This window comes from Tamandua tetradactyla, chromosome 1 (assembly GCF_023851605.1).
Source record: "Tamandua tetradactyla isolate mTamTet1 chromosome 1, mTamTet1.pri, whole genome shotgun sequence".
Classification (NCBI taxonomy): Eukaryota; Metazoa; Chordata; class Mammalia; order Pilosa; family Myrmecophagidae; genus Tamandua; species Tamandua tetradactyla.
This window is the reverse complement of record NC_135327.1, coordinates 82000257-82026035: the sequence shown is the minus strand read 5'-3', so window position 1 is coordinate 82026035 and position 25779 is coordinate 82000257. Positions and strand designations below refer to the sequence as shown.

Sequence of the window (25779 nt, the reverse complement as noted above, 5' to 3'; positions counted from 1 at the left end):
CCTTTCAGTTCTTAAGTAAGAGCAGGGTGGCGGTTGTGGGAAGCAGAGCGCTTTTCGAAAAAAGCAAACTTTTTGCCAAAGCTCTTAAAATCTTGAATGTTTCACAAGCTTTTAGTTATAAAGAGATATGTGATAAGATAAATGAATAATGAAACACGCCTTTGTATCAGGTACCTGTCTCAGAATTTTATTTAGAGGGTGAAATTTAAATTTACCACAGTTTTATGTAATTTTCTTTACTCTTGAAAAATTCGGGAATGGCAATTCACTATGGGTCTTGAAATCCGCTGTAGAATATAGAATCTTAAAAACTTCGGGTCCTTTTGCAACTGCCCCTCCTCCCTCAGTCTTTAACATGCTCTTTGACATGCCTGTCTGAAGAGTTTGATTGTTTTCTCTGCTTCTGTCCTCCTCGATGAATGAAGACACAAACACAGTTTTTGTTGTTGTTTATTCAGGGGATCTGGTTCACAAATCCCTCCTTCAGACAGGAGTTGTAGAGTCAGTCAAAGCAGAATGATACCATCAAGGCTTAGTGATGCAATTAAGGCCGGAGGACTTCAGATTAGTTGATACCTATTTTTTTTATATACCTCTACCCTGGCCAAAAAGTCGCTTTTCTGGATCTTGTCATCAGTGCCTCACTTAATGCCTGGTTAATTGAGCTTTCGAGTACTTATTAAACGATTGAATAAATGGATTGCATACATCATATTGGTCCATGGTTCTCAACCTGACATACCTTTTCTGTCATCAGTATTCTTTTTTCATCGGGGTGGGGGTAGAAGCAGAAAGGGGTTGGTGGTGGAGACCAAAATTACCTTCATTGATGTTGTTATGCAAATGATTTGCAGAATTAGGTCTCTCTTTTTTTTTTAACTGATGATGGTACTACAGAATTAGGTCTCAGCCCGATGAATAAAGTACTTTAAATTGACTTTTTTCTTTGTTTTCACTTCCAAAATGCTCTTTCCTGTATAGTACTATCTTGCTATCTTCTACAAATCTGAACTTGTATTAGAAATGGGGTAAGGGAAGAAATACAGTGGAAAATTGTTGACAGATTATACATGCCAGTGTACCTCTTCTCACAGTTGCAGGCCTAAAAAAGGATTGAAGGAGAGTAAATACTTAATAATTATATGAAAATCCTGTGTTCCACCCCAGCATAGCCCCCAAACCAAATAACATGCCTGGCTGGAAGTTACTCATGAGTTTAATTAGGGATTTATGAACAGAAGAAGAGTCTTCTGATGGTGGTCAGTCGGGAAATGGAAATCAGTGTTCCATGCAAAAGAGAAAGAGGAGTGCCTTGGAGAGTGGCTTATAAAAGTTTAGGTCCACAGGGTGTATGCCGGTTTGAAGCTATTATGTACCCCAGAAAAGCTGTGTCCTTTAATCCTCATTCAATATTGCTGGGTGGGATCTTTCTGATGGTTTCTATGGAGCTGTGACCCACCCATTTGTGGGTGATAACTTTTGATTAGATGATTTCCATGGAGATGTGTATCCACCCACTCAAGGTGGAGTGCTTACTGGAGTCCTTTAAGAGGAAACCATTTTGGAAAAAGCTTGAGTGTCAGGAAAACCAACAGAACGTGCACAGCTAGAGACCTTTGGAAATAAATAAAGAAAACGGGAAGGCATTGAAGAAGCTTGGAGAGAAAGCTTGCATTTGTCTCTGTGTGCCTTTTCAGCTGAGAGAGAAACCCTGAACATCATCAGCCTTTTTGAATCAAGGTATCTGTCCCTGGATGCTTTAATTTGGACATTTTTATAGCCTTTCCTTAATGTGGACATTTTTCACAGCCATGGAACTGTAGACTTATAACTTAATAAGTTCCTTTGTAAAAGCTGTTCTGTTTTTGTATATTGCATTCCTGTAGGTTTTGCAAACTAGAACAGGGTGAGAAAACAGAGTTACAGCAGGATTTCACCAGATTTGATTGTGGGAGGGGAGTTTGAATGATATTCTTTTTCCCCCGAGGGGTTCTGTTGACATTAATGTCTGTCCTGGTCATGTAGGAGGCTATGTGCAGTGACTTGTTCTCATAATGGAGGAGGGACTGGGGCCCGACTCTGGGTCCTCACAATCCACCCACACACACAGCACTGTGATGATTATGGGACAGACATTACATCCATATGCCTCAACAAAAGTATAAAGGACAGCTCTCACTCTTTCTGCTGCCATCTTGGTTCCATGTTCATTGCACAAAATGCCTAGTGAAGCCGCAGAAACCATCTCTGCTACAGAGCAGGAACTGCTACAGTACCAGGCTGAGACTGGGTCTAGAAAAGAATCACAGTGATGAATCAGTACCAGAGCTGGAGGAACAGGTTCTACACAAGCAATCACACAACAGGCTCAGCTGGCAGCAGCAGTTGAAACTGATGAAGAACCAGTCAGTAAAGCAAAACAGAGACAGAGTGAAAAGAAGGCAGGGAATACTATGTCCAAACTGGTCTTCAACAGGTTACAGGAGTTACTGGTGTTCTATCCAAAAATCTAAAGAATATCTTCTTTGTCGTCACAAAGCCAGATGTCTACAAGAGCTTAGCTTTGGATTCCTACATAGTTTTGGGGAAAGCCAAGATTGAGGATTTATCTCAACAAACACAACCAGCAACTGCTGAGAAATTCAAAGTACATGCTTTCCTGAACATTCAAGAAGGCATACAGACTCCAATTGTACAAGAAGAGAGTGAAGAAGAAGAGGTTGATGAAACAGAGGTGGAAGCTAGGGACATAGCACTGGTCATGTCGCAAGCAGATATGTCAAGAGCAAAGACAGTCCAGCCCTGAAGAACAAACAGTAATAATATTGGTAAATGCTATTATGGAATTAACAATATAGCCATCTGAAAATGAGGAATTTTTGAGTGTGTTTCAAAAGGGTAACCTGTGGCTTGAAATTTGTACTATGCCTGTTATTGATGAAGTTATGGCTTTTTGTTGGATGAAAAAAAAGTATAAGGGACAACAGAATGCTAGGAGTGCCTTACACTGAGATGACAATCTTACAAGGTGGTAGAAACCTGCTGTGTTGGTTTGAGAGAATTAAACACTCTATAAATGCCATGTTTTAACCTTGATCCCATCTCACGGAGGCAGCTGTTTCTTTTAAACCCTATTCAATAACATTAGTTGGAAACTTGATTAGGTTATCTCCAAGGAGCTGTGACTCAAATTGTGGGTATTAGCCTTGGATTAGAGGGAGATGTGACTCCACCTATTTCAGAGGGGTCTTTGATTATTTTACTGAATTCTTTTAAAAGAGGAAACATTTTGGAGAGATCCCCGTTTTAGAGCCATGGAAACCACAGGGCCCACACAGCCAGAGACCTTTGGAGAAGGAAAACACCCTTGGGGTTGCTTCATGAGACAAGAAGCCTGGAGAGAAAACTAGCAGATGTCGTCACCATGTCCTCCATGTGTCTTTCCAGTTGAGAGAGAAATCTTGAACTTCATCGACCTTTTTTGGGTAAGGCACTCTTGTTGGTGCCTTAATTTGGACATTTCTATAGCCTTGCTTTAATTTGGACATTTTCACAGTCTTAGAACTGTAAACTAGCAACTTAATAAATTCCCCCCTTTAAAAGCCATTCTGTTCTGGTATATTGCATTCCAGCAGCTAGCCAACTAGAACACCTATGATTTCAGTCTTAAATAAAGTTCTTTTCCAGATTTTCTGAAATGCTGAATTCTGCCAGGCCAGCAAGTATTCCACATGGTTCAATTCACAGGGGTTACAGTCCAAGGCAGGCTGGTGGCACCCGGCAGTGACAGTTCAGGGCACACCCAGCATTGAGATTTATTGTGCATGTAAGTTACGGCAGAAGCCTATTGCAGACAGGTGCTTGCTATGACACTAAGGGTGAAAAGAAAGATGTTTATGGGGAACTATGAGAGACAAATCTTATTGTTCTAATAGAATACAAGCTAAATTTCCATTAGAAGACAAAAGTGTTCTGGAGAAGGTGTGCTAGGAGGGGGTTTTAGATACCACATCTTTTCCCCCTGCAATTGCAGGGAAGCTTCGAGTCAAATCTATGTTTAGTTTGGGCATAATAAATGTTCACAGAGTCATACATACTTTGACTTGAGGTGTGGGGCTGGGGGGGTCCCAGATTGGTTACATATACAACTTTTGGCATTTTGTGTATAAACTGTGGTCTAATACTTACGTTTTGGTGACCCTGACACCCCATGAGCTTAGGATTCCCAACCAGTGTGGCTGCATTGGCCAGGACCATGACCAATTGACCTTATTTCCCCCAGTTTCTAATGCCTGTGGTACAGTCAAGAGCAAGTTATTTTCACTACCTTGTTGTGGCTGTAGCATTGTGCGTCCTTTCACCTGGATTCACCTGCATGGACTCTGCTGTTACCAGTTCAACAGGAGCGGGAGCGGCTGCTGGGGGCCATGAATTGAGGCTGTAAGGGCTGGATACAACTGGCATGTCTGCTGCTGCAGATATTGTTTGTCATCTTTTAACTGCTCTTTTAAAAGCCCATTCTTACTTTCAATTAACCCCACTACTGTGGGGTTGTAAGGCAAATGAAATGCCCATAAGATGTCATGTTCTGTAGCCCAGGCTTGGGTTAGTTGTCCAGTAAAGGGGGTCACCTTATTACTATCTGCATGTGTGGGGACCCCAAAACATGCACATACCTTTTCAAAGCTATGTTGTTTTGCTCTTTGGTTAGTTTTCCCTGCTGGAAAGGCCAGCAACAGTCCAGTGGCTGTATCTATGACTGTAAAGTCATATTTTGCACCTGTGGATAAGGAAAGGGGCCCAATATAATCTACCTGCTACCTGGTGACTGGAATCTGCTTATGGCCTATGTGAACGAGTTGATGAGGAAGCATGCTTGGGCATTGTGGTGAACAGGAGAGGCAGGCATCCACAACATCCTTTAGCTGTTGTTTTGGTGACGGGCAGCTGAAATTTCTGTGCCAGTCTCCATAGAGTTTCGTTTCCTCAGTGTCCTGTAACTGTTCAGCAGCCTCTTGCAATGTTGACTCTAGGCTATGAATTCTTGCTAAAGCATCTGCTTCAATATTGCCAGTAAATAATCAGTATTATGGGCAGAGACATGAAACACGGTTACCTATCACTCGTGACAGGCTGTCCGGATGTCTTCCCACATTTCTTTTCCTCACAAGGGTTGGCCGACAACAGTCCATTGCTCTTGCTTCCACACGGCCATCCACACTGTCAGGCCCCAGTACACTGCCTAGTTGTCAGTACAAATAGTTAATGCATCTTCTGGTTTGTGGACAGCTGACCATCCATACGGCGCTTAATTTTGCCCATTGGCTGCTCTGCATGGTCCCATTTCCCACCATATAGTGCCAATACTGGGTTGCATGGCTACTGCCATCCATAAGTATACTGGATAGACTCAAGTATACTGTCATATTCAGTGGGCACAGAAACAGCCATCTTGGGAGGATCAGGGGGAAGGGGCAAGTGTTGTTCTTCCACATAGGAAACTGGTCCTAAGATATTATGTGTGCTGATTTGCAATTGTTATGAACCCCAGAAAAGCCACATCATTTTAATCCTAATCCAATCTGTTGTAGGGTAGGATTAGGTTATTTCCGTGGAGGTGTGACCCACAGCGTTTTGTAGTTGTGACCTTTTGATTAGATTATTTCCATGGAGTTGTGATCCCACCCACTCAAACTGGGTCTTAATTAGTTTATTGGAGTCCTTAAAACAGCTCCAGGAGAGAGAAAGAGTTCAGAGCTGACACAGAGAGCAGATGCCTAGGCACGGACATTTGGAGATACATAAAGGCAGGCAGAAGGTCAGGGAGGAGGCCACTGGAACCAGGAGCCGAAAGCATTGAAACTTGGGTGCAAAGGGCCAGCAGACATTGCCATGTACCCTTGCATGTGACAGAGAAACCCTGGAAATTATCAGCCTTTTTAGAGTGAAGGTATATTCTTGTTGATGCCTTAATTTAGACATTTGCATGGCCTTTGAACTGTAAATTTGTAATCTAATAAATCCCTTTGTAACCTATAATCTGTCTGTCTCTATGAAACTTGCTATTTCTAGGTATTTCATATAAGTGTGTTAATATAGTATTTGTCTTTTGATGTCTGGCTTATTTCACTCAACAACGATACTGTCAAACATCATCCCAAGTTGTAGCACACACATCAGAACTTCACTCCTTTCAATGGATGAAAAATATTCTAATGGAATAAATACCATACTTTTTTTTATCCATTCATCTGTCAATGGACACTTGCATTTCTTCCACCTTTTAGCTATTGTGAATAATGCTGCTACAAACATTGGTGTACCTATGAATATCTCTTCCAATTCTTTGGGTACATATCAAGATTGCTGGGTCATATAGTAATTATATTTTCAAATTTCTGAGGAAAACACCAAACTGATTTCTACAGTGGCTGCATCATTTTTTTTGCTTTTGTTTTTCGTTTTTTTGTTTTTTTAAATTTATTTATTAATTTAAAAAATTTAACAAATCAAATAAACATCAACATATATAATCAGTAATTCACAATATCATATAGTTGCATATTCATCATTTCTTAGAACATTTCCATCAATTCAGAAAAAGAAATAAAAAAACAACAGAAAAAGAAATAAAACAAAAACAGAAAAAAAATTATACATACCATACCCTTTACTCCTCACTTTCATTGATCACTAGCATTTCAAACTAAATTTATTTTAGCATTTGTTCCCACTATTATTTATTTTTATTACATATGTTCTACTCATCTGTTGACAAGGTAGATAAAAGGAGCATCAGATACAAGGTTTTCACAATCACAGAGTCTCATTGTGAAAGCTATATCATTATTCAATCATCCTCAAGAAACATGGCTACTGGAACACAGCTCTACATTTTCAGGCAGTTCCCTCCAGCCTCTCCATTACATCTTGAATAACAAGGTGATATCCACTTAATGCGTAAGAATAACCTCCAGGATAACCTCTCAACTCTGTTTGGAATCTCTCAGCCATTGTCACTTTGCCTCATTTCACTCTTCCCCCTTTTGGTCGAGAAGGTTTAATCAATCCGTTGATGCTGAGTCTCAGTTCATTCTAGGATTTCTGTCCCATGTTGCGAAGAAGGTCCACATCCCTGGGAGTTGTGTCCCATGTAGACGGGGGAAGGTGGTGAGATTGTGGTTGTGTTGGCTGGAGAGAGAGGCCACATCTGAGCAACAAAAGAGGCTCGCTTGGGGGTGACTCTTAGGCCTAAATTTTAAGTAGACTTGACCTATCCTTTGTGGGGTTAAGTTTCATATGAACAAACCCCAAGATTGGGGGCTCAGCCTATAGCTTTGGTTGTCCACACTGCTTGGGCTGCATGATTTTTAAAAAACTTTTTAAATTGTATAATATAACATATATACAAAGCAAAGAAAGAAAAAAGCAATAGTTTTCAAAACACTCTTCAACAAGTAGTTACAAGACAGATCCCAGAGTTTGTCATGAGCTACCATACCACCATCTCAGATTTTTCTTTCTAGCTACCCCAGAATATTGGAGGCTAGAAGGAATATTTTTTTATCATCACAATCTACTTTTTTCTTTTGTGAAAAATAACATATATATATAAGAAAACAATAAATTTCAAAGCACAGCACAATTAGTTGTAGAACAGATTCAGAGTTTGATATGGTTTCAGTTCTGTAATTTTAGGTCTTTACTTCTAACTGCTCTAAGATACTGGAGACTAAAAGAAATATCAATATAATGATTCAGCAATCATTCTCGTTTGTTAAGCCCTACCTTCTCTGTATAATTCCACTATCACCTTTGATCTTTCTCCCACTCTTTAGGAGCATTTGGGCTTTGGCTGTTCTAATTTTTAATGTTGGAAGGGGCTGTCAATAATATGGGGTAGGGAGATGGAACTAGCTGATGTTCTGGAGAGGCTGGCTCTCTAGGTTTCAGGACTTATCTGGTCCAGGGACCCATCTGGAGGTTGTAGGTTTCTGGAAAGTTACCCTAGTGCATGGAACCTTTGTAGAATCTTATATATCACCCTAGGTGTTGTTTAGGGTTGGTTGCAATGGTTTTGGTTAGGGTTTGGCAAGTTATGATAGGTAGCAATGTCTAACTGAATCTTGCATAAGAGCAACCTCCAGAGTAGCCTCTCGACTCTATTTGAGCTCTGTCAGCCACTGATATCATATTTGTTACACTTCTTTTCTCCCTTTTGGTTAGGATGGCATTGTTGATCCCATGGTCCCAGGGTCAGACCATCCCTGGGAGTCATCTTCCATGCCGCTCGGGAGACTTTCACCCCTGGTTGTTATGTCCCATGTAGGGGGGTGGGGACGCAATGATTTCATTTGCAGAGTTGGGCTTAGAGAGAGTGAGGCCACATCTGAACAACAAAAGAGGTCCTCAGGAAGTAACTCTTAGGCATAGCTATGGGTAGGCTGAGTTCTCTGTTATGTACATAAGCTTCATAAGAGCAAGCTTCAAGATCAAGGGCTTAGCCTATTGATTTGGGTGACCCTAATAATGTTTGACACAGTATCAGGGGTTTCCCCAGTAGTAAAGTTTAATAGTTCCAGATTTTTTTCTCCTATCCCTCAAGGAACTTTTTGATTATCTGTTTAATATATTCTGGGATATATCCAGGCATTACATTAAGCTATACAGGATTAAAGGCCCTTGTTCTTATTCTGAGCTCCCTGTGTTTGATTGTTTAAATGAGCTATCTAGACAGGTTGAATTTTTTACTTAACTGACTCCTCAGTTAGGTCATTGCTCATATATAGAAATGTTAATTGATTTTTGCACATTAATTTTCTATCCTGCCACCTTGCTCAATTTGTTTATTAGCTCAAGTAACTTTCTTGTAGATTTCTCAGGATTTTCCAAGTATAAAACCATGTCATCTGCAAATAACAAACATTTTTATTTCTCCCTTTCCAATTTGGATGCCTTTTATTTCTTTGTCCTGCCTGACTGCTCTAGCTAGAACTTCTAGTACAGTGTTGAATAATTGTGGTGACAGAGGGCATTCTAGTCTCATTCCCAATCTTAGGGGGAAAGCTTTCAGTCTGTTTCCATTGAGTATGATGCTGGCTATGTGTTTTTATATATGCCTTTTATCATGTTGAAGAAGTTACCTTTGACTCCTATCTCTTGAAGTGCTTTTATCAGAAAAGGATGTTGAATCTTGTTGAATGCTTTTTTAAAAAATTTATTTATTAATTAAAACAATTAAGAACAAACAATAACATTAACATATAATTCCACTCTACACATATGTTCAGTAATTCTCAGTATCATCACATAGTTGCATAGTCATCATTTCTTAGAACATTTGCATCAATTCAGAAAAAGAAGTAAAAAGACAACAGAAAAAGAAATAAAACAATAAGAGAAAAAAAAGATTATACATACCATACCCCTTACCCCTCACTTTCATTTATCACTAGCATTTCAAACTAAATTTGTTTTAACATTTGTTCCCCTTATAATTTATTTATTTGTTTTTGTTTGTTTTTTATTTTTTTATTAATTAAAAAAATTACAACAAACATTCCCAACACATACACTCAGCAATTCATAATATCATCACATAGTTGCATATTCATCATCATGATCATTTCCCAGAACATTAGCATCAATTCAGAAAAAGAAATAAAAAGACAACAGAAAAACATAACAAACAGAAAAAAAAAATTTTTACAGGCCATACCCCTTACTGATCTCTTTCATTGATCACTAGCATTTCAAACTAAATCTATTTTAACATTTGTTCCCCCTATTATTTATTTTTATTCCATATGTTCCTCTCATATGTTGACAAGGTAGATAAAAGGAGCATCAGACACAAGGTTTTCACAATCACACAGTCACATTGTGAAAGCTATATCATTATACAATCATCATCAAGAAACATGGCTACTGTAACACAGCTCTACATTTTCAGGCAGTTCCCTCCAGCCTCTCCATTACATATTGGATAACAAGGTGATATCTACTTAATGCATAAGAATCACCTCCATGTTGAATGCTTTTTCAGCATCAACTGGGATGATCATATGATTTTTCCTTTTCGATTTGTTTAAAAGTCTGTGTTACATTGATTTTCTTGCATTGAACCATCCTTGCATTCCCAGTATAAACCCCACTTGGTCATGATGTATAATTCTTTTAATGTGTTGTTGGATTTGATTTGCTAGTATTTTGTTGAGAATTTTTGCATCTATGTTCATTATGGAGATTGTTCTGATTTTGGTATTAAAGTGATATTATCTTCATAAAATGAGCTAGGTAGTGTTCCTTTTTCCTCAATGTTTTGGAAAAGTTTGAACAGGATTGGTGTTAGTACTTTTGGAAATGTTTGAAAAAATTCCCCTGTGAAGACATCTGGCCCTGGGCTTTTCTTTATGGGAAGATTTTTGATGACTGATTAAATCTCTTTACTTGTGATTGGATTGTTGAGATCATCCATTTCTTCCTGAGTCAGTGTAGCTTGTTTGTGTGTTTCCAGAAATTTGTCCATTTCATCTAAGTTGTTTAGTGTGTTGGCATATAGTTATTCCTAGTATCATCTTATGATTTCTCTTATTTCTTCAGGGTCTGTTGCAAAGACCCTTCTGTCATTTCTGATTTTGTTTATTTGTATCCTCTTTTTTTCTTTGTCAGCCCTTTAGGGGCTGTTCTAGTTAGCTAGCTGCCAGAATGCAACACACCAGAGAAGGATTGGCTTTTAATAAAAGGGGATTTATTTTGTTAGTTCTTCAGAGGAAAGGCAGCTAACTTTCATCTGAGGTTCTTTCTTACATGGGAAGGCTCAGGGTAATCTCTACTAGCCTTCTCTCCAGGCCTCTGGGTTCCAACAACTTTCCCTGGGTTGATTCCTTTCTGCATCACCAAAGGCCTGGGCTGAGCTGCGAGTGCTGAGATGAGGTATGCTGAGCTGCTTGGGCTGTACTACATTGCACTCTCTCATTTAAGCACCAGCCAATTAAGTCAAATGTCATTCATTGCAGCAGGCACTCCTCCTAGCCGACTGCAGATGCAATGAGCAACAGATGAGGTTCACGTACCATTGGCTCATGTCGGCAGCAACAGAACTGGGCACCTTCACCTGGCCAAGTTGACAACTGAATCTAACTACCACAGTAACCCATTGATTTTATTGATTTTCTCAAAGAACCAACTTTTGGTTTTATTGATTCTTTCTTTGTTCTTTTGTTCTCCCATTCATTTAACTGCTTTAATCTTTGTAATTTCTTTTCTTTTATTTGCTTTGGTGTTAGTTTGCTGTTCTTTCTCAAGTTCCTCCAGGTCAGCAGTTAAGTCCTTGATTTTTACTTTTTTTTTTTTAAATATAGGCATTTAGGGCAATAAATTTCCCTCTCAGCACAGCCTTTGCAGCATCCTATAAGTTCTGATATGTTGTATTCTTATTTTCTTCCTGATTGGCATCAGTAGGGGCACAGTAAGCACAAGCATTCAATTTGTGCTAAAATTAGCAGCTCCTGGGACAGAATGAGATGGACTATTGCCAGAAGTAGGTTGTCATCCTGAGCCAGGAGAGCTTCTATCATGTTCTCACATCAGAGCAGAAGGCCAAAGCTCTGAAACACCAGTTTCAACTTTGATAATGAACTCATCTTCAAAACACTGAAGTCACTAAAGTGAAAACAATCCATATTCCCATGTATGATTTTGTTTCCTATTCTCACAGGGAGGAGACAGTTACTGTCTACCCCGTGGATGTCATATTCTTTGAAGGAATCTTGGCCTTCTAGTCCCAGGAGGTACACACTGTTTCAGAGTGAAGCTTTTTTTTTTTTTTTTTTTTGTGGACATAGATGTGGACATCCAGCTCTGCTGCAGAGTGTTAAGGGACATGAGAAAGAGAGGGAAGGACTTTGAGCAGATTTTATGTTCCTCAAGTCTGCCTTTGAGGAATTCTGTTTGCCAGCAAATAAATATGCCAATAAGATAATTCCAAGAGGTGCAGATAACTTTGTGGCCATCATCTTCATCATGCAGCACATCCAGGGCGTCCTGAATGGAGGGCTTGCCAAACGACCAATCAATGACTATATCAGAGGCTATACCCCTTCACACAGGAGGCAGGCATCAGAGTCCAGCAGCCAGCTGCAGTGACCCTTACCTCCTTCACATCTCCAACCCCTATCTCAGACAGACTAGAGGAGACGTCAGGAGGCACTGTTGGTCTGTGCATATTGTTTCCTTTGACATTACTGTATTTAAGAAAATACCATGGGATGAAATGCCTTTGATTTAAAAAAATTTTTTTTTTATTTTGGCACAGGGGAAATGATACACAACTTGACCCTGAGTTTAAATTACAAACTGCGCCAACTACTACTGATCAGGCCTAATTTTGAGTCCAAGGTGTAACTAGTTATAAATATATATATTTGTGTGTGTGTATCTCTTGCTCTCTCTCTCTCTATATATATACATATATCTATACACACACACATATGTACATTATTTGTACATTTACACAAAAATAGATCCATATATATGGATATATATATATGAATATGGATCTATTTTTGTGTAAATGTACAAATAATGTAAAGCTATTAGTCATACGTATTTTGCAGGGCTGCCTATACTTGTGCTTTGGGACTAGAGTGGGAGTTTCACTAAGGGGCAGTTGCCTGTTGTATTTCATATGAGGCAGGCTCAGACATCTGTATTGGAGCTGTGGAGTAGAGGAAGGGCTGCTCATGTCACTTCAATCTAAGTACCTGTAGAACTCTGATGAGAGTGGGACTTGAAACCCTTGAGTGGCTTCCCTGGCAAATGCTACCTTCTTTGAACTGGACCCTAATGATATGATGATGAGAGAGAAGATACTTTTTTTTTTTTTTTTGAAATTAGGTAATATCTCAACTTAAACTCAGTGAAGAGACCCACTGAGGAGAACAAGTCTATGTTTTCTTCTTGCCCTACTCCCCACCTCTGGCTGTTTGGATGGCTCAACGACTTCTTTCTTTACTGTTTTTTTCAAATCTCTCCACGCAGCCAGAGCTACTTCTCTTTTCTTCCCAGGGATCATTTTCTGTTAAAATAGAGAATGAGGGAGTTGTATTGTGCCTGTTTTGTTTTAGTGTCTCAGGAAGCACTGGTTCCTTCCACCTACCAGGGAAGTAATTGACCAGAATTCTTGAGAATTTTCCTATATTACTGATTACATAGCAACCTCTTGGAGTCTGAGCTTTGGTAGAGAATTTCTGATAACTGACAGCTGGCAGGGTGGCAAGAGACTTTCACTCATATAGGGGGATTTTATAGCCTTTATTTTCTGAGGTGTGGGCATTTGTAGTGAGATGTGCACCACTTGTCCTTGGGTAGTCTGTGCCCTCTTACTCTAGCATACCAGCATGCCATTGTATCTAAACTATCATCTACATGGCATAGCCTCCCATTCAATGCAACCTTCAAATCTGCTTGGACTATATGCAAGCCCGTTTCTAACTTAAGTTCTTCTTTTAGGTGGTGAACCTTAGTGGTCAGGCCTCCTTCATGGCTGAACTTGCAGCTCCTAACAGGGGCCATGTGATGGCCATAGTGGCCTGACAGCTCTCCTTTTTCTTATGAAATCCTAAGTGTCCTACAACCTGCTGCACATTCTGACAGTCCGGCCAGGGAGTCCTGGGCCACCTCATACTCCCTTGGTGGTTGCCTTTCATCTAGGAGGTTAGCAGCCTCTCCCCAGATAGATGTTGCAGGCTATCCTGGGATTCTCCTCAGGGATTCTCCCTTCCCAGTATTCTTGCCTTTTATGACTGGTGACTCTTTGGTCTCCTAGCTAGCTTGTTAAATGTCCCAAATCCAACTTAGCTCCAAAGAACACACCTGTCACCAAGTTCCCCTCTGAGTTTAAGTAGGTATTTATGAACAGGAGAAGATTGTTCTGGGTGGTGGCTGGTCAGGAAATGGAAATCAGGGTTCTGTGCAAAAGAGAGGTAGAGGAGTGCCATGGGAGTGGCTTATAAAGGTTTAGGTTCACAGGGGTGTGACAGCAGAATTGCAGCAGGGTCTGGTGAGATTTGATTAGGAGAGAGGAATTTTAATGACATTCCTTCCCCCCTGAGGGGCCTTTTGACCCTTTAATGTCTGCCCCAGTCATGTAGGTGGCTATGTACAGTGGCTTGTTCTCATAATGGAGGAGGGGGTGGGGCCCGGCCTTGAGTGCTTACACCCCAGATTCCACTTGGACCGCTTCTGAGCCCAGTTAGTGAGAATAGGTTACTTGTCTCTTTATGGATAAGCAATCAGCCAGGAGATGTTAAGTGACTTAAGTTCACATAAGCAAGCAAAGCTGAGACCAGAATGCAGGCTTCCTGAATCTCAATTGCTTTTTCTAGTAAAGAGATATGAATTGGCAGTCTTTTTTTTTTTTTTGAAAAATGCAGTGGCTAAATAAACATGCAAAATTTTAAAAGTGGTACTTCAGAGTTAACAATTTAAGATTTAGAGATTAGAATTAGTATAAAAATTCAATATTGAATTTTAAATGTAATTTTTAGCTATAAATTGTAGTTTATATGTATATATTTAATATTTTTATTAATAAAACAGCATACAAACACACAAACATTCTTAACATACAAACATTCCATACATGGTATACAATCAGTGGCTCACAATGTCATCACATAGTTGTATATTCATCGCCATGATCATTTTTTTGAACATTTGTGTCACTCCAGAAAAAGAAGGAAAAAAGAAAAAAGAAAAAAGTCATACATACCCTAACCCTCTCCCTTTTTTTGACTGCTAGTATTTCCATCTACTCAATGTATTTTAACCTTTGTTCTCCTATTATTTGTTTATTTTTTATTCATTTTTTTACTCATCTGTCCATACCCTAGTTAAAAGGAGCATCAGACACAAGGTTTTCACAATCACACTGTCACATTGTAAAAGCTGTATCATTATACAATCATCTTCAAAGAACAAGGCTATTGGAACACAGCTCTACAGTTCAGATACTTCCCTCCAGCCACTCCAGTACACCATAAACTAAAAAGAGGATATCTATATAATGTGTAAGAATAACATCCAGGATAACCTGTTGAGTCTGTTTGAAACCTCTCAACCACTGAAATTTTGTCTCATTTCTGTCTTCCCCTTTTGGTCAAGAAAGTTTTCTCTATCCCTTATGCTGGGTCCTGCCTCATCCCCGGGATTTCTGTCCCACGTTGCCAGGGAAGTTTACACCCCTGGAAGTCATGTCCCACATAGAGGGGGATGACCGTGTCAGTTTAGAGAGAGAGGCCACATCTGAGCAACAAAAGAGGTTCCCTGGGGATGACTCTTAGACATAATTTTAAGTAGGCTATCTTTTGCAGGAATATGTTTCATAGGGACGACCCCCAAAATTGAGGGCTTGGCCTATTGATTTGGTTGTTCCACTGCTTGCTAGAATATCAGAAGTTCTCTAAATGGGGAAGTTGAATATTGCCCCCTTTCTCCCTATTTCCCCAAGAGGACTTTGAAAATACTTCTTTATTCACTGCCCAAATCTCTCTAGGATTTACAGGGCATCACACTAACCTGGAAAAACCAAAAAATATCTCATGCCCTATTCAAGATCCTATGTACTTATGGTGTTAACTAAACTAACCACAAGTTTAATTAGGAAATGCACTACCCAAAATATAAATTTTGCACCAAATAAACATCTTTCCTTTTAGTCTCACAGAGAAGTTGGTTTTAAAACATGAATTTAAAAAGATATCATCTACTTCCGGAGAAGATGGCGGCTTAGTAAGACGCGCGGGTCTTAGTTCCTCCTCCAGAAAAGCAACTAAAGAAACAGAAACAATACGAAACAGCTCCCGGAGTCACGACAGAGACCAAAAAGACAGCGTACCCCATTCTGGAACAGCTGAACGGGCAGGGAGAATCTGCTGCGGTGAGATACCCGAGGGGCGTGCGTTTTCCCGGCCGGGGCGGCTGGCGACTGGGGTCCCCTCCACGCACGTGGCTCCCCGGTCTGACTGGGAACGTTGGATAGCGGGGCCCTCCCGTCACGCTTGGCGTTTCGGGCCAGCTGGGCAATTAGGACCGGCACTCTCCCAAGCCGCGGCGGCCAGCGACCCCCACCTCCACGCGCGGTTTCCCGGGCCGACTGCGGTGCAGACAGACGAGCGCCACGAGCGCCACCTACTGGGCAGGAAAAGAAAAACAGAGCCCAGAGATTTCACAGAAAAAGCTTTCAACCAGCTGTGTAACACACCCAGGGAAATCTGATCAAATGCCCAGACACCAGCAGAAAATAATGGATGACACTCGGAAAATTGAAGATATGGCCCAGTCAAAGGAACAAACCAATAATTCAAATGAGATACAGGAGCTGAGACAACTAATGCTGAATATACGAACAGAAATGGAAATATTCTTCAAAAACCAAATCAATAAATTGAGGGAGGACATGAAGAAGACATGGGCTGAACAAAAAGAAGAAATAGAAAATCTGAAAAAACAAATCACAGAACTTATGGGAGTGAAGGACAAAGAAGAAAAAATGGAAAAAACAATGGATACCTACAATGGTAGATCTAAAGAGACAGAAGCTACAATTAGTGAACTGGAGGATGGAACATCTGAATTCCAAAAAGAAACAGAAACTATAGGGAAAAGAATGGAAAAACTTGAGCAGGGGATCAGGGAACTGAATGACAATATGAAGCGCACAAATATACGTGTTGTGGGTGTCCCAGAAGGAGAAGAGAAGGGAAAAGGAGGAGAAAAACTAATGGAAGAAATTATCACTGAAAATTTCCCAACTCTTATGAAAGACCTAAATTTACAGATCCAAGAAGTGCAGCGCACCCCAAAGAAAATAGACCCAAATAGGCGTTCTCCAAGACACTTACTAGTTAGAATGTCAGAGGTCAAAGAGAAAGAGAGGATCTTGAAAGCAGCAAGAGAAAAACAATCTGTCACATACAAGGGAAACCCAATAAGACTATGTGTAGATTTCTCAGCAGAAACCATGGAAGCTAGAAGACAGTGGGATGATATATTTAAATTACTAAAAGAGAAAAACTGCCAACCAAGACTCCTATATCCAGCAAAATTGTCCTTCAAAAATGAAGGAGAAATTAAAACATTTATAGACAAAAAGTCACTGAGAGAATTTGTGACCAAGAGACCAGCTCTGCAAGAAATACTAAAGGGAGCACTAGAGTCAGATACGAAAAGACAGAAGAGAGAGGTATGGAGTAAAGTGTAGAAAGAAGGAAAATCAGATATGATATATATAATACAAAAGCCAAAATGGTAGAGGAAAATATTATCCAAACAGTAATAATACTAAAAGTTAATGAACTGTATTTCCCAATCAAAAGACATAGAATGGCAGAATGGATTACGACCCAGCAATACCACTGCTAAGTATCTACTCAAGGGACTTAAGGGCAAAGACACAGACGGACATTTGCACACCAGTGTTTATAGCAGCATTATCTACAATTGCAAAGAGATGGAAACAGCCAAAATGTTCATCAACAGACGAGTGGCTAAACAAACTGTGGCGTATACCTACGATGGAATATTATGCAGCTTTAAGACAGACTAAACTTATGAAGCATGTAATAACATGGATGGACCTAGAGAACATTATGCTGAGTGAGTCTAGCCCAAAACTAAAGGACAAATACTGTAAGGTCCCACTGATGTGAACCGACATTTGAGAATCAGCTTGGAATATATCATTGGTAACAGAGACCAGCAGGAGTTAGAAACAGGGTAAGATAATGGGTAATTGGAGCTGAAGGGATACAGACTGTGCAACAGGACTAGATACAAAAACTCAAAAATGGACAGCACAATAATACCTAAGTGTAATGTAACTATGTTGGAACACTGAATGAAGCTGCACCTGAAATATGGTTTTTTGTTTGTTTGTTTGTGTGTTTGTATCTTTTGTTTTTGTTTTTTTCTTTTTCCTTTATATATATATATATTATTAGTATTATTATTTTAATTCTCTTCTCTATGTTAACATTCTATATCTTTTTCTGCTGTTTTGCTAGTTCTTTTCCTAAATCGATGCAAATGTACTAAGAAATGATGATCATACATCTATGTGATGATACTAAGAATTACTGAGTGCATTTGTAGAATGGAATGATTTCTAAATGTTGTGTTAATTTCTTTTCTTTTTTTTGATTAATAAAAAAATTAAAAAAAAAAAAGATATCATCTTTTACTCAGCCTTCTGATATACCTTAGTCCTATCCAGATCAGCTTCATTCATGTCTCTACTCGATGACTGATCAATTTTTCAACTTTTAAAATAGTTCCTGTATGAGGTAGTGCTGATTTTCATAGCCTTAGAGCTCTAGTTCTGAGTCTCAGGTGTCACATAAATACTCAAAGTTTCTGGGAAAGACCATGTTATATACAAACAGCTCAGTATCTCAGAATTTAGAATTAACAGTTACACCCTCCTGAATATATGTGACTGCTTTAAGAGTTACTATTTAGGGCCCTTTACATTAAGTCCCAACTTGAATTCCCATGCTTTTGACTTTAGTTCACCGAATTTTTATATTATAGCTTGTCCATATGATTGAGGCATGATAGTATTTGTCTTTTTGTTCCTGACATTTCGTTCAACATACAGCTCTTAAGGTTCCTTCATCTAGTTGCATGCATCACAACTTTATTCCTTCTTGTGGCCACTCAGTAGTCCCTTGTACGGATACACCATAGTTGTCCCTTCCATTCTTCAGTCATTGTACCCTTAGGCCACTTCCATTCATTGTGGATCACAAGCACTGCCACCAGAAACACCAGTGTGCAAATGTCCATTCATGTCCTCACACTCAGTTCCTCCAGGTTTATGCTGAGAACAGTGTTTCAGGATCATATGGCAACACCACCCCCAGCCTCCTGTGGAACCACCACACTGCCCTCCAATGGACTAGACCTCTCGTTTCCCTACTGGCGGTGAATAGGTATAGCTCTCTCTCTGTATTCTCTCTAGCACTTGTTTCTTGCTGTTCTTTTTTTTTTGGCATGTGCAAGCTCTGGGAATTGAACCCAGGTCTCCACCATGACAGGCAAGAATTCTACTGCTGAATTACCCCTTCACCACCTCTCTTTGCTCATTTTAAAAGTTTTATTCACACATTGTATAATCCAGCCTAATTGTATAAACATGCCTTTGCTACAATGCTCTCTCTGAAGACATTTCCTTTTCTTCCACACAGAATCCATACGCCTTTCCCAATCCCTCTGCTTGATGACATTCAGTCTTGACATAATGCCTTTGTTAGATTCAGTGGAAGCAGTTACTGATGACACTAGATCCTAGCTTACATTGATTGCACTTTACCCCATATACTATTCTCAACACCCTGCAATACTGACATTCATTTGTTCTCCCTCAAGCAAAAACATTTTTTAAGTTTGTGTATTTAATCACCATCATTGTACCCTCTAGGCTTTCCTACATTATACCATGCCAGTCTTTATCCTCTATCTTACCTTCTGGTTTCATATGCGCCCCAGCCTTTTTCCCTCTATTGCACTCACATTCAGCTTCATTCAGTGTACTTGTGTTATTGTGCTGTAATCAAGTAGTATTGTGCTATCCATCTCTGAGTTTTTAGGAATCAGTCCTGATGCATAATCTGTATCCCCTCAGCACCAATTGCCCAATCTCTATCCTATTTCTATCTCCTGATAACCTGTGTTCTTAACTTCAATTCTCCAAGTTCACTCATTAATGTTAGTTCATATTAGTGAGACCGTACAGTATTTTTCCTTTTGTTTCTGGCTAATTTCACTCAGCATAATATCCTCAAGGTCCATCCATGTTGTTACATGCTTCATGACTTTACTCTGTCTTATAGCTGCATAATATTCCATGTAAATTGCAGTAGTATTCCATGTAAATTGCAGTTTGGCTATCTGGAGTCATGGACCTGTGGTCCCCAAGCATCTATTTACATTAGAATTATTTGTATGGCGCTGGATTCAGGGGGAGAGGGATTAGGGGAAGGGAAACAAGATTTATGTTAGGGTACCTAGAGGTAGAAAGTAAAGAACTGGGATGATGGATGGGAGGGTATTGTGGCTCCCCCATGAACTAAGTCTGAGCCCTCTGGAGAGAAAAAGACACATCTTGTTTGTATGTGCACCATAGGTATACCAGAAGACTGATTCTTGGTTAGGGTAGTGCTTTCATGGAAGACACTGTCAGCGGCTAGGTACTGTCTTCAAATGGTACGATAGGCAGAGATTCCAACAAACAGAACTTCAAAGAACTTCCTGAGTACCTGTGAGCCACATGGGGAATCCCAGAAATAATTAAGTTAATTGTTTTGGTGTGTATCTTAGTGCAGTAAGGGTATCAAGCCAAGGAAAATGTAAATGTAAAAGGAACCTTTACAAGGCAATTTTTTTGGTGTTTTGGCTTGCAAAGTTGTTTTCATTTGTAGAGCGTTATCTTAAAACAAACCAACCAACCAAGAAACCTTACTTGGAAGACCAAAATATAGGTTAGATTGGCTGTATTGGAAACATTGGGGTCCTGGAATCCTGCTCACCTTGTATCCCTTTCTGTGCCCCTCCTCTGAGGACCACCTCTGAGGAACTTATAGGCCTCTGCATGTTTGCAAGTGTTTGAAAACTACTTTAGGTAGGTATCTGGTATTAACTAGTGCTTTGAAAATAATGCTTTGGCTAGTTTTATTATGTATTGTCGAGTGAATATTTTTATATTTCTGCATGGTTAAGGATTTTTTTTTTTGCTTTTACAATGGGGATTTATTAACTTACAAGTTTACAGTTCTGAGGCCATGAGAATGTCCAAATCAAGGCATCAACAGGTGATGCTTTCTCCCCAAAGACAGGATATGGGCGATCTTCAGCAACTCTGTATCTGGCCAGGTGTATGGCCACATCTGCTGTCTCTCCCTTCTCTCCTGGGTTTCATGGCTTTGGCTTCTAGCTTCTGGCATCAGTGTTTTCCTCTCTGATATCTGTGTATCCTCTCTCAGCTTCTCTGGAGCTTTCATCTGTGTCTTCTGTCTTTCTTTTTAATTTCCACGTACATTTTAACAAGTAGTTATAGAATGGATTTTAAAGTTTGGTATTGGTTCCAAAATTTTTTGTTTTCCTTCTAGCTGTTCCAAGACACTAGAGATTAGCAGAAATGTTATATAATGTTTCAGCTGTCATACTCATTTGTTAAATCCTACCTTCTCTGTTATATTCCTCCTTCTCTTTAAATAGCATATATACCTAAAGGCAATAAAATTCAAAGTACATCACAACAATTAGTTGTAGAACGGATTTCAGAGTTATGGGTTATAATTCCAAAATTTTAGGTTTTTATTTCTAGCTGCTCTAAGGCACTGGATTCTAAAGAAATATCAGTGTAATGATTCAGCACTCATACTCATTTGTTAAACCCTTCCTTCTCTGTACAACTCCACCATCACCTTTGATCTTTCTCCCACTATTTGGGGATATTTGGGCTATGCCCATTCTAACTTTTTCATGTTGGAAGGGGCTGTCAATAATGTGGGGTGGGGATGGAACTAGTTGATGATCTAGAAAGGCTGACCCCTCTGCATTTCAGGACTTATCTGGTCCAGGGAACCATCTGTATGGTGTAGGTTTTGGAGAGTTACCCTAGTGCATGAACCTTTGTAGAATCTTATATAATGCCCTAGGTATTCTTTAGGATTGGTAAGAATGGTTTTGATTGGAGTTTGACAAGTTATGATAGGTAGCAATATCTAACTGAAGCTTGCTTGTGTAAGAGTGACCTCCAGAGTAACCTTTCAACTCTATTTGAACTCTCTCAGCCACTGATACCTTATTTGTTACACTCTTTTCCCCCTGACCAAAAAGGGGTTAAGGATTTTAAAACAAAGAAAAAGGACAAGCTTTGGAGATTAAAAGATGATTAAATGGAGAACTTTGAAGAGAGTTAACTCCTAGAGGTGTGTGTTTATCTTTCAAAGGGGAATAAAAGCAGTGAAGCTTGTCTTATCTTTCCCCTAGAGACATTTATTTACATTCCAAAGGGTAAGAGCTCAGGACTTTCCCCTTTTCTTCCAATGGAGAATTTGTTTATATTAGGGCATTAGGTTTCTCTTTCTTTGGAGGGGAAGGTTTGCAGTGGTGCAGCTCTATCCTATATAAACTCCCATTTTCATAATTTGGGGGTTCCTGTATGTGCAGGTCTAACCAACTGCCTCTTATTGTGTTGCCTCTGGGGTATTAGGTGTGGGAAAATAGTTTTGTAATATTGATGTTAGTGATAATAGCTTTGCTCTTTGCTTCAGAAACCTCATATGTTTTAAGGCTAAAAATGAGTAAATGTAAGTATTTAAAAACTTATCATGTATTTTTTATATAAAACACTTATTAGGACAAGAGAATGATTTCTATGTATAGAAATGCTTGTTTGTTACCTTAATATTTCTTTTCTTTTCTTTTCTTTTTTTTTTTTAACATGGGCAGGCATTGGGAATCGAACCCGGGTCCTCTGGCATGGCAGGCAAGCATTCTTGCCTGCTGAGCCACTGTGGCCTGCCCATCCTTAATATTTCTTGAAAATTTTCAGGTGATCTCAGATTTTCTTATACAGATGCCTATTGTTGTTTCATCTTAAAGGCTTCCATTAGTAGAAAAGTAAATGCTACTCTAGCATATGATTAGTTCTATCATTAATAGGGTTGTAACTGAGAAGTTAGGATTTAGGGAATGATTATGATTAGTGAATTATATCATTTTTATAGATATCATTTTTACTTTCTGATATAATAGAGTAGACAGAGGGAAATTCCTGAAATCTCTGAACTGTAATCCAGCAGCATTTATCTCTGATAGTGATTGTATAGCTTTTATCTTTTGCCCTTGTTATTGTAAAAACCTTGTGTCTGACCCTCACTTGAATCCATTTATCCAGTTTTTCAACTTTAAAGTCTTAGGATCACTAAAGACAGTCCCTAATGTTTATTAATGAAGGGCCTTGAGTCAGACTAGAATTTACCCACCCTAACTGCAATGCTAGAGAGAGCTGATTCTGACCACAGTGGGCCCACTTGACATGTGCAGTAGCTTAAACTTTAGCCTATAAGTGACCTATACCTCACTATAATATTATAAATCATGCCCATCATCATATTAAGGGCACCATTTTCTTATGTATGTTCTGTGACTAAGCATGTAATCAGTCTACACATGCCTAATAATTAAATCACCTCTTATTAATCATATAGGGTCATTGTTGCTCATTATCCTAAAACTTTCACATCTTTTGATACTGTAAAGCTAACAGAATAATTGCAGCTCATGAAGACAGATATTTAGGCCAATAGACCATTTGATTTCCTGCTTCATGCCTAGCAATAAACTCTTTCTCTCTTTGAAACCCTGGTGTCTCAGGAATAGGTCATTTGAGCACATTGGGCAGAGAACCCACTGCTCTTGATCAGTATCAGTTTGGTGACCCCCAGAAGGGACATGATTTCTAAGAAGCCCTACTTCTGAAGTTCTGGAGCCCTATCAGAATAGGTAAATGCAGTAATCCAGCCTTTCATGGCTGCTAGCTTTTCAGTCTAGAGGCTCAGCATCTGGGTTTTTCTCTACTCTGTTGGCATTCCTAACCCTGGTGCCTTAAAAAGCTACAAAGAGAGAAACAGTCTCCAGTTGCAAGTCTGAATATGAAACTGGGTGAGTGGTTGGTTCATCAAGATAAAGGTGAGCTGAGAAGTCAGCATGGCAGTTTGAGTCCCCTGAATCTGGCTTTTAAAAAAAATTTTTTTTATATTAATTAAAAAAAATTAACAACAAACAAACAAAACATTAAGATATCATTCCATTCTACATATATAATCAGTAATTCTTAATATCATCACATAGTTGCATATTCATCATTTCTTAGAACATTTGCATCGATTTAGAAAAAGAAATAAAAAGACAACAGAAAAAGAAATAAAATGATAACAGAGAAAAAAAGATTATACATACCATACCCCTTACCTCTCGCTTTCATTTATCACTAGCATTTCAAACTAAATTTATTTTAACATTTGTTCCCCCTATTATTTATTTTTATTCCATGTGTTGGATCTGGCTTTGAGGCCCAGTATTACATCCAGAATGATCCTCCTTTGCTTTGACCTCTACACCTTTCTGTTTTTTGGGGGTGCCATTATCCACAGGGTTCAAAACCCTGAATGGAGTTTGTCTACTGAGTACAGTCCTAGAAAATCAGTAATGCAACAATTAATTGGTGTTTAATGAAATTAAGTAAATTATTGTACTCTTTGTTAATTGGTGTGTTTGGGCTAGTTATTAATTGGTGTGTCACTTAAATATAGGGTAAGTGTTAAATGTTTAAATTTGTTAGTTGGTATGTTAATACATTTGTATTGTTCAAGTGTTCCTAATTGGTTACTGATTGCAGAAATTCTTTAAAATGGGAAATTCTAATTCTAATAGTATTCCTGACTATTGCCGTTTGTGCTATATTTTGAAAATTGGGAAGCTTTTAGTTACAAGTCTGTGGCAGAGGGGACAAAAAATGGTTTATTTTTGTAACACAGTCTAGAGTCACTATGATTTAGAATCAGGAAAGAAATGGCCTGATAATGATTTTATAGAAAAGGGCACTGTATTACAGTTAGAGTTGTTCTGCAAAAGAGAGCAGAAATGGGATGGTATATGTTCAATCCTTTACTTGTCCCTCTCAAAAGTATATTTTAGTCCTATCCCTGTTTTTGCGATGACTTTTTGAATCAAACACAATTTTATTTGGGTATGTAAAATATACAAGATATGCTCTGTTAAAGGAAAGTGTGGAGTCTCATCCTCAAGAATGTGTAGAACAAAACCTGAGTGAATATGGAAAGTTATAGAAAGTTTGTGTGATATTCATGTGTCCAAAATAATATGGTTGAAAAGAAGAGAAGTACATTCTTAGAATTCCTCTTAAAAGTAGCCTAACTAGACAAGTTGCATAAATGTGTACCTGATAATGAAGACATTTGTATAAAATATAATAAAAATGAAAATATACTAATGCTTCAAATATATCCCATTTAAGGAGTCAGTTGAGTTTAGTAAGAAAAATAACTGAGGTTTTTGTAAGGCTAATTACCTGGATTTGAAACAATCTGGCTTCTTAATTACTTTGCCATTTGTTACCCCAATATGTGGAAGAATTTGGATTTGTAGTAGCTTTGTTAACATATATATATATGTTTTTCTTTGTATACTGTACGGTGAGGGCCACATTTCATTCTTTTTCCATGTGAGTATCCCCTTATGGCAGCACCATTTGTTGAATTTTTGTTTTGTTTGGTTTTTCATTTGTTCACTTGTTTATTTGGGAAGTGCGTGGGCCAGAAATTGAGCCTGGGTCTCCTATATGGCAAGCGAGAATTCTACCACTGAACTACCCTTGCACCCCCATGTGTAATATAACTTTTTTATTGTATAATGTAACATATATACAAAGCAAAGAAATAAAAAAGCAGTAGTTTTCAAAGCACTCTTCAAAAAGTGGTTACGGGATAGATCCCAGAGTTTGTCATGGGCTACCATACAATCCTCTCATATTTTTCCTTCTAGCTGCTCCAGAATATGAGACTATAAGGTTTAAATACTTTTCTATCATCACAATTGACTTTTTTTCCTTCTTTTTATGTGAACAATAACATATACACAAAAAAGCTATAAATTTCCAAGCACAGCACCACAATTAGTTGTAGAATATAT

The 25779-nt window shown here is 38.9% G+C and overlaps 1 protein-coding gene and 2 pseudogenes across 2 annotated transcripts in view; all 3 read left to right on the top strand.

Moving 5' to 3' along the window:
- Positions 1–25779, top strand: part of SUGCT (succinyl-CoA:glutarate-CoA transferase) — an 878065-nt gene that overhangs the window by 585 nt on the left and 851701 nt on the right. The gene's annotated exons all lie outside the window — the stretch shown is intronic.
- LOC143649365 (nascent polypeptide-associated complex subunit alpha pseudogene) lies at positions 1802–6425 on the top strand (annotated as a pseudogene).
- Positions 4579–12393, top strand: LOC143678569 (uridine-cytidine kinase 2 pseudogene; annotated as a pseudogene).